Genomic DNA, 7,322 nt, shown 5'->3' on the forward strand with positions numbered 1-7,322 from the left:
GGGCGTTAGTGACAGACGCAAAAGAATCACTGGATTCTATTCCAACCTGATTGAGAACCGACAGATGGATAGCCGTGCCGTGACAGGGTGCGTTGAACATTTCCACTGAGAGGATGGGAGGTAGCCACTGACAACGGTGAAACCCTTGCATACAGCTTGCCATGGAAGGAGCCTTGCGTGCTTGAAGAAGAAGATAGTAGGAAAGCAGAGATTCAGAAGATGGAGCATCTCCAAAACCTCAACCTGTTCCCCATTACTGCAGAACAAGTACTTATTTTATGTTCTTTTACTTTTCACAATCAACCTTGATAATTATTGATATCCTGACTAAGATTTACAAGATAACCATAGTTTGCTTCAAGCCGACAATCTCCGTGGGATCGACCCTTACTCACGTAAGGTATTACTTGGACGACCCAGTGCACTTGCTAGTTAGTTGTGCGGGATTGCAAAGTGTGATTGCAATTTCGTGCACCAATTTCCCATTATTATTAAGGATCTATTTTTTTATTATAATCTTAAGTTATGTGTTTTACTTGAAACTCATGTTTCAAGAGCTAAAGCTAAGGGGATTATCTACAAACTTGGTTTTGACTATTGGTGCATAAGTGAAGAGGAAGATTTTTTGGATGGAATTCGGTGTCTTTGGAACAAGAAAGAATGGAATATTGAACCATTTGAAGGTCCAAAGACAACTTGTCCACATGAGAATTAGAGATAGTGATAACCGTACTTAATTTTTTACTTGCATATATGGTAGCCTGCAACCAAGCATCCGTAGTAGCCTATGGAATGATCTTGAGACTATTGTAGTAACAACACAATGTCCTTGGTGCCTCAGAGGAGATTTTAGTTCTATTATCTCACTGGAGGAAGCGGGGTGCAGTTTCAACATCTCTAAGACTCGAATAGGTTCCAAGAATGTATTTAAGATTATGGAATCAGAGACCTGGAGTTTGCGGGTCATTCCTTTACATCAAAACAAAACAGAATCAAACGAAAGCTTGATTATTTTTTATGTAATTTGGAGTTCAATGACCATTTTCCAATGGTAGGGGTGAAACACCTCCCAAAGTTGAAGTCAGACTACCTTCTCATTCTTCTAGACTTCAATTTGATAGAGGTTAATAGAAGGGAAAGACAGTTCAAGCTCTTGGCATCTTGGATTCTTCATGAAGACTACAATAATTTGGTGAAGAATAGTTAGTGCAAGCAAGGAGAACTTATTTACAACATTAATAATTTTATTGAGAAGGCTAAAATTTGGAATAAAGAAGTTTTCGGGCATATTTTTAAGAAAAAATTTGAAAATTCTCCTCAGGCTCGATGGTATCAACCGGAATCTCTCTTTCAATGACAACCCGATCTTGGAAAAACTCCAAAAATATCTTTAGAAAGAGTACGAGACGATTATTGTGTAGGAAAAAAGCTATTGGATGCAGATGACTTTGGAGATAAGAACACTAAGTATTTCCATCAAAAGGGAAAAGGTAGAACAAGGAGGAATTATGTCGCGTCCTTAAAAATCATGAGGACAGATGGGTTGATGATGTAAATGAGTTAAAAGAGCTTAGTGTATTCTTTTTTTTAAATCTCTTTATGCATTTCTCAATTACTCTTCCCTTTTATTTATTTTCCTTATTACAGGTAGATTTCCTAGGATAGACGAGGAGGATATGACCATTCTCAGTAGAAATATCACTCAAGCAGAAATTAAGCATGCGATGTTTAACATGGGAAGCTGAAAAGCACCCAATAGTGATGGTCTCCTAGCGAAGTTTTATCAACACTCCTAGGACTGGGTACAAATGATTTTTAGGGATCCTGAGAACATTGTGGTAGTCAATCAAACTATGGTTTTTATCATCCCAAAAGTTCATTCCCTGAAGAACTTTGCACAATTCAGACCTATGAATTTGTGTAACGTGTGCTACAAGATTGTGACCAAAATTATTGCAAAGAGAATCAAGCCCAAGTTAAAGATGATTGTCCACCCAAGCCAACTTCATCCCTCAGAAAATTAGTGTGGACAACATCCTAGTGGCACAAGAGGTGATTTATACCATGAGGACTAGAAACAGTAAAAAAGGGCTTATGGTGATATAAATAGACTTGGAGAAATCATACGACCGCCTTAATTGAAATGTTATTATTGATACCCTCCAAGACATTGGTATTTCATATAATATGATCAAAGTTATCAATTTTTGCATCTTTTCCGCCTCTATGAGTTTACTTTGGAACGGGTCATCGTCAGAAACTTTCAAGCCAGGAAGAGGAATTAGATAGGGAGATCCTTTATCGCCATATCTTTTTATTTTATGCATTGAAAAACTTTCTCAATATTCATGAATAGAAAATAAAAAATGGAAGCCTGTTATCTAGGAATGGACCTCACTTGTTTCATCTTTATTTTGCAGATGATCTTCTCCTCTTTGCGGAAGCGGATGCAAGCCAAGTCCAAGTGATAAAGGGAGTGCTTGAAGCTTTTTGCAAGGCATCGGGTTAGAAAGTTAGCCTAAGTAAGTCCTGCATGTTTTTCTCTAAGAATGTTAATCATACTAATAGACAAGAGCTCAGCAGAGACCTGGACATCCCCCTAACCGGTAACTTAGAAAAGTATCTTGATGTGCCTTTCATCCACGAGAACTATGGGCAACAACACTTCTAGCCAATTTTGGACAAAATGCAAGCCAAGTTATCCAGCTGGAACATGAAGACGCTTTCACTAGCTAGAAGATGCACCTTCATTCAATCAATTCTTTCCTTCATCCCAAGTTACACTATGTAGATCATGAAGATTCTTAAAGATGTTTTCGTAATCAGATTGATATTTCTTTTGGGGGACTAATCCGGTAAAAAGGAAGGTACATCTCATCAATTGGGAACTATTTGCAAGCCTAATCATATCGGTGGGTTGAGATTACGCAAGACACAGGAATCTAACAACATCTTTCTCATAAGTTGGCATGGGGCTGGTCTATAACAAAGAAGCATTATGGGTGAAGATCATGAAGGCCAAATACGGATGTAGGGACAACCCCATTCCCAAAGTGATTAAAAAGATGAACTGTTCAAATACGTGGAGGGTGATTGCCAAAGTTTGGAATTAGTTTCAGTAGAACCATATCTAGAAGATTGGAGATAGCAAAAGCATAAAGATTTGGAAGGATCATTAGATCTAAGGGATAGCTAATCTAAGTGAGCTCTCGTTTATTCAAATCAATAAGGACAAAGAAAATAAGACCTTAAGAAGCTACGCTACTACTGAAGGAGATTGGAATGGGGATAAATTATCCCAGCTTGTCCCAGAGGAGGTAATAGATCTTATTTGCACTCTAAAAGCCCCATACTGAGATCTAGGACAAGATTTAATAAGTTGGCTTTCAGATTCTCAAGGCATGTTTTCAATTAAATCAGCATATGAAACATACTATGTTGAAGACAATAATCAAGAACATAATTTCAAAATCTGTTGGCAACAAAGAGCTCCTCAAAGATTAAAAGAATTATCATGGCTTATCAGTCACAATGCACTTTTAACAAATGCTAAAAGGAAGAGCAGGGGACTTACTGATAACGTTTGTTGTCCCAGATGTCCAAATATTGAAGAGAATTTGCTCCATGTGTTGAGGGACTTCCCTTTTGCCCAAAGCATTTGGAATACCAACTTAATTAAAGACTTTCAGGACCTTTTTTTTTAGTCAAAATCTCCAAAATTAGCTCAAAGAGAACATGAATAAGACCTTTTACACTAATTATGGGACACCATGGCCCACCTACTTCATCACAATCTACAACACTATTTAGAGAAAGCGGAATGAGTTAATCTTGAGAAAAGAGATTACCCCTATCTAGCAAGTTATGGAGGAAGTAAAAGGAGTAGCAAAGAATTATAATGACGTTCTTGAGCTTAACGAACGAAGCATCAGGAAGCTTAAACCAGTAACGTCAATTTTGGTAGGGTGGAAACCACCAAAAGAAGTAGTGGTGTTCATGGATCGGATCCGAACTACACATCTAAGGTATTTATCCGAATTTGAGTCAAAAATTGCAGATATGGATCCGATCCCGCAAGGCTATCAGATCGGATCAGATCTGCACACAAATAGGATCTAATTGGGGTTTTATGTAGGTATCCGCATATCCATGTATCCGCAAAAATAAATAAATAAATAAGTAATTTTTTATATTTTATTCAACTAATAATTATCATATATGTTGTATTATTTAAAAAATATGTTTAATATTATTTTAAAAGTAAAAATGTTTAAAAGAGTAGAAAAAGAGATTTTATTAATTTTTTTAAATAAAAATAAGCTTTTAAAAAGTATTTTTATGTTTTGCGAATATATCCGATATCTGTTCCGCAAATGTGCGGATCAGATCAGATCGGATCCAAGCTAAAAAAATGCAGATATTGGATACGATCCGATCCAATAATTTTAGTGCGAATTGGATCGAGATTTTGGCCAAATTCGATCCGATATGATCGCGTTCACCCCTAAACAAAAGGTTGGAATAAGATCAACGTCGTTGGGTCTATACTTCAAGCCTCCAATTCGGGTATTTGTGGAGGAATCATCAAGAACTCAGATGGCATAGTGTTGGCAATTTACCTAGGGGGTTAAAGATTGAGAGCGACATGGGCCTCCATCGAATTAAGCTCGAAACTGATTCCACTTGCACGGTTAGGTTGCTGCAAAATACCCTCTCCTTATTCATGGCAGCATCTCTCTCATTTGAGAAGTAAAGAAGCTTCAAGCTAAACTTGGAGAGTTCAACATCAGCCATACGTTGAGAGAAGCAAATTTCAGTATCGACACCTTGGCAAAGCATGCGCACAGTCTCCCGACAGGTCTCCATCTCTTTTCAGACCCTCCTCCTTTCTTGTTGCCATTCCTGGAAGCAGATAGAAAAAATGTTTTATTTTTTGAGTTCTAAAAGGTTAGTTTTCCTTATGTTTTGGGCGTTTGGCTCCCTTTCACCATCCAAAAAAAATTTATATACATAATGATTTTAGACAACAAAATCATAACTATTTATCTTATTTTATTAAGTTTTAGTTTTGAAATCTTATTTATCAAGTCAGATATGATAAGTATTTAATTTAGATTATCTAAGTGAAATTTCAAAGAATCTAAAATTGGTAAGGTAAAGTTAAAAACAAAAAACATATTAGATACATAATCTTAAATTTGCATTATTATAGATATTGATGGTTATCAGTGGCTAAGAGAAGGGGGGTTAAATCTTAGCTTCGTTTTTCTGCTGAATAGTTCTTTTGCTTTCTCAAAGAATCTTAGAAGATATTTTTGTTTTTGTCTTGTGGTTAACTGAGAGACATTTTCATTTTGTCTCCTAAATAACAGAAACAGAAATGAAGTACAGAAGAAGAAATAACACCCAGATGTATCCTGCTTTAGCTACTTAGTGCAATGTAGCCTGCATCCAGTCTCCATCACAACAATGACAGAATTTCACTATCTTTAACCGATTACAATCACCAATTCTTCCCTAGGATCTACCCAATCCTATCTGGGACAAATCTAGATTCTAAACCTAATTCGAATTTGACTAGACCTCAATCTAGCTTTCAACAGCCAAATGCTAACCCAACTTGCAAGGGAACCCCACAAGATCATAACACAAAATCGAAAGATGTACAAAGCAAACCTGAGACATCTTATAGCTTTTTCTCCTAGTTTAACTCACTGCTTTTTATCTCTCATTAGCTTTTTCTTACAAACCTCACCATGTTTTCCTTTTTTAATGAGACTCAGACAGATTAAATTTAGAAAAAGAAAATACTAAATAAACAACATGAAGGAGAAGAACTCAAACAGCTTAGATAGCTATGAGAGTAAATTCTGTGCTTTTTACTTGCTCTCCTTACCTTCAACCCTTGGCCATTCACCCTTAATATAGAAGAGTGAAGCTTCCAAGGTTGAAACAAGTTCAACCCTTACACTGTCATCTTCTCCAACATCAGAGACTAGCAGCGGCTTCATCAAAGAGGAGCGAGAAGACCGAATCTGTTGCATGCAACTTTCCTCTTCGCTCATCCTTTTTCTTCAAGCTTCTTCAATCTTGACCGTTCAGCTTGACTTTGGCTCCAAATTTTGATTTTGAGCGTTGATGGCTTCTGAACCAAGATGACTTCACGTTCTCCATTGTTGCTTGTTTCGTGCTTGAGACCTTGTGGCTTTCTTCTTGGTTCCTCGGTGTTGCACAAATGAGGGAAGATACTTTTGATGTGCTTTGACCGAGTGAGATGAGCTACTTACGTGTAGCCTTTTTTCTTTGCTTTGATTTGGCAATACCCCTTTTTCCTTTCTTCATAACCTTCCTTCTGTGCTTTTCATTTTCTTCTTTCTTCATCTTTGGTTGATATGTCTGATGCAAGAGAGAGAAGAGAGAGATAATGGCTTTCGGTGAAAGTTTCAAAGAAATTAAAAAAAAATAGAACTTGAGAATTTAACTTTCTTGAACCAAGGGAGTAAGTAATCGAAAAGGAGTTTGAAGATCTTGGGCCAATTCTTTATTTTCTTTTATTTTGGATCAAAGATTTGTGATGGAATTTGACTTAGTTATGATGGATCAAAGAGAATGTAGACTTGGGTTTTAGACATTTGTTTCTTGGGCCAACTTATTTCAAATTATTTTCTGCACACTTGATCAAATACATTAAACAATCAATTGGTAATAATTTTAATAAATACTTAATAATTTTTTAATAATATTTGTTCATCATTTTAATTGAATATTAGTTTTACAAATTCAACAGATATATTTTTAATTAATAATTTTAACTTGTAGTAGATAAACTCCCATAATTCTTCATCACTAAAGAGCGGAGATATAAAAGAGAGCATGCCACAATTCTTTATCACTAAGAAAGGAGATATAAAAGAGAGCGTGATTCCATCTTTTCACACTTGCTGATTTAAACACGCCCGAAATTTGGAAAGGAATCCAGCGAGGATGTAACCGAATCACAGCTCGTGTATCTAGGGGTGTTCATGGTTCAGTTTTTTCATAAACTGAATGGAAACTGCACTAAACCATTTTAAATGGTTTAGAAACTGAACCAAACTACTTTATCAAATAAGAAACTGGTTTTAAACCAATTTACAATACGGTGCACCAGTTTAAACCAATTCATAAAAATAAAACCAGTTTTAATAAAAAAAACCAGTTTAAACTAGTTTATAGGCTAAAACTAATTTTAACTGTTAACATACATAAAATTAGTTTTTACATTTTCTCTCTCTCCTTATCTCCCTCTCTCTCCCTCTCCCCCTCTCTCTCTCCCTCTCCCC

Source organism: Arachis duranensis, chromosome 2, assembly GCF_000817695.3.
Source record: "Arachis duranensis cultivar V14167 chromosome 2, aradu.V14167.gnm2.J7QH, whole genome shotgun sequence".
NCBI classification, from domain to species: domain Eukaryota; kingdom Viridiplantae; phylum Streptophyta; class Magnoliopsida; order Fabales; family Fabaceae; genus Arachis; species Arachis duranensis.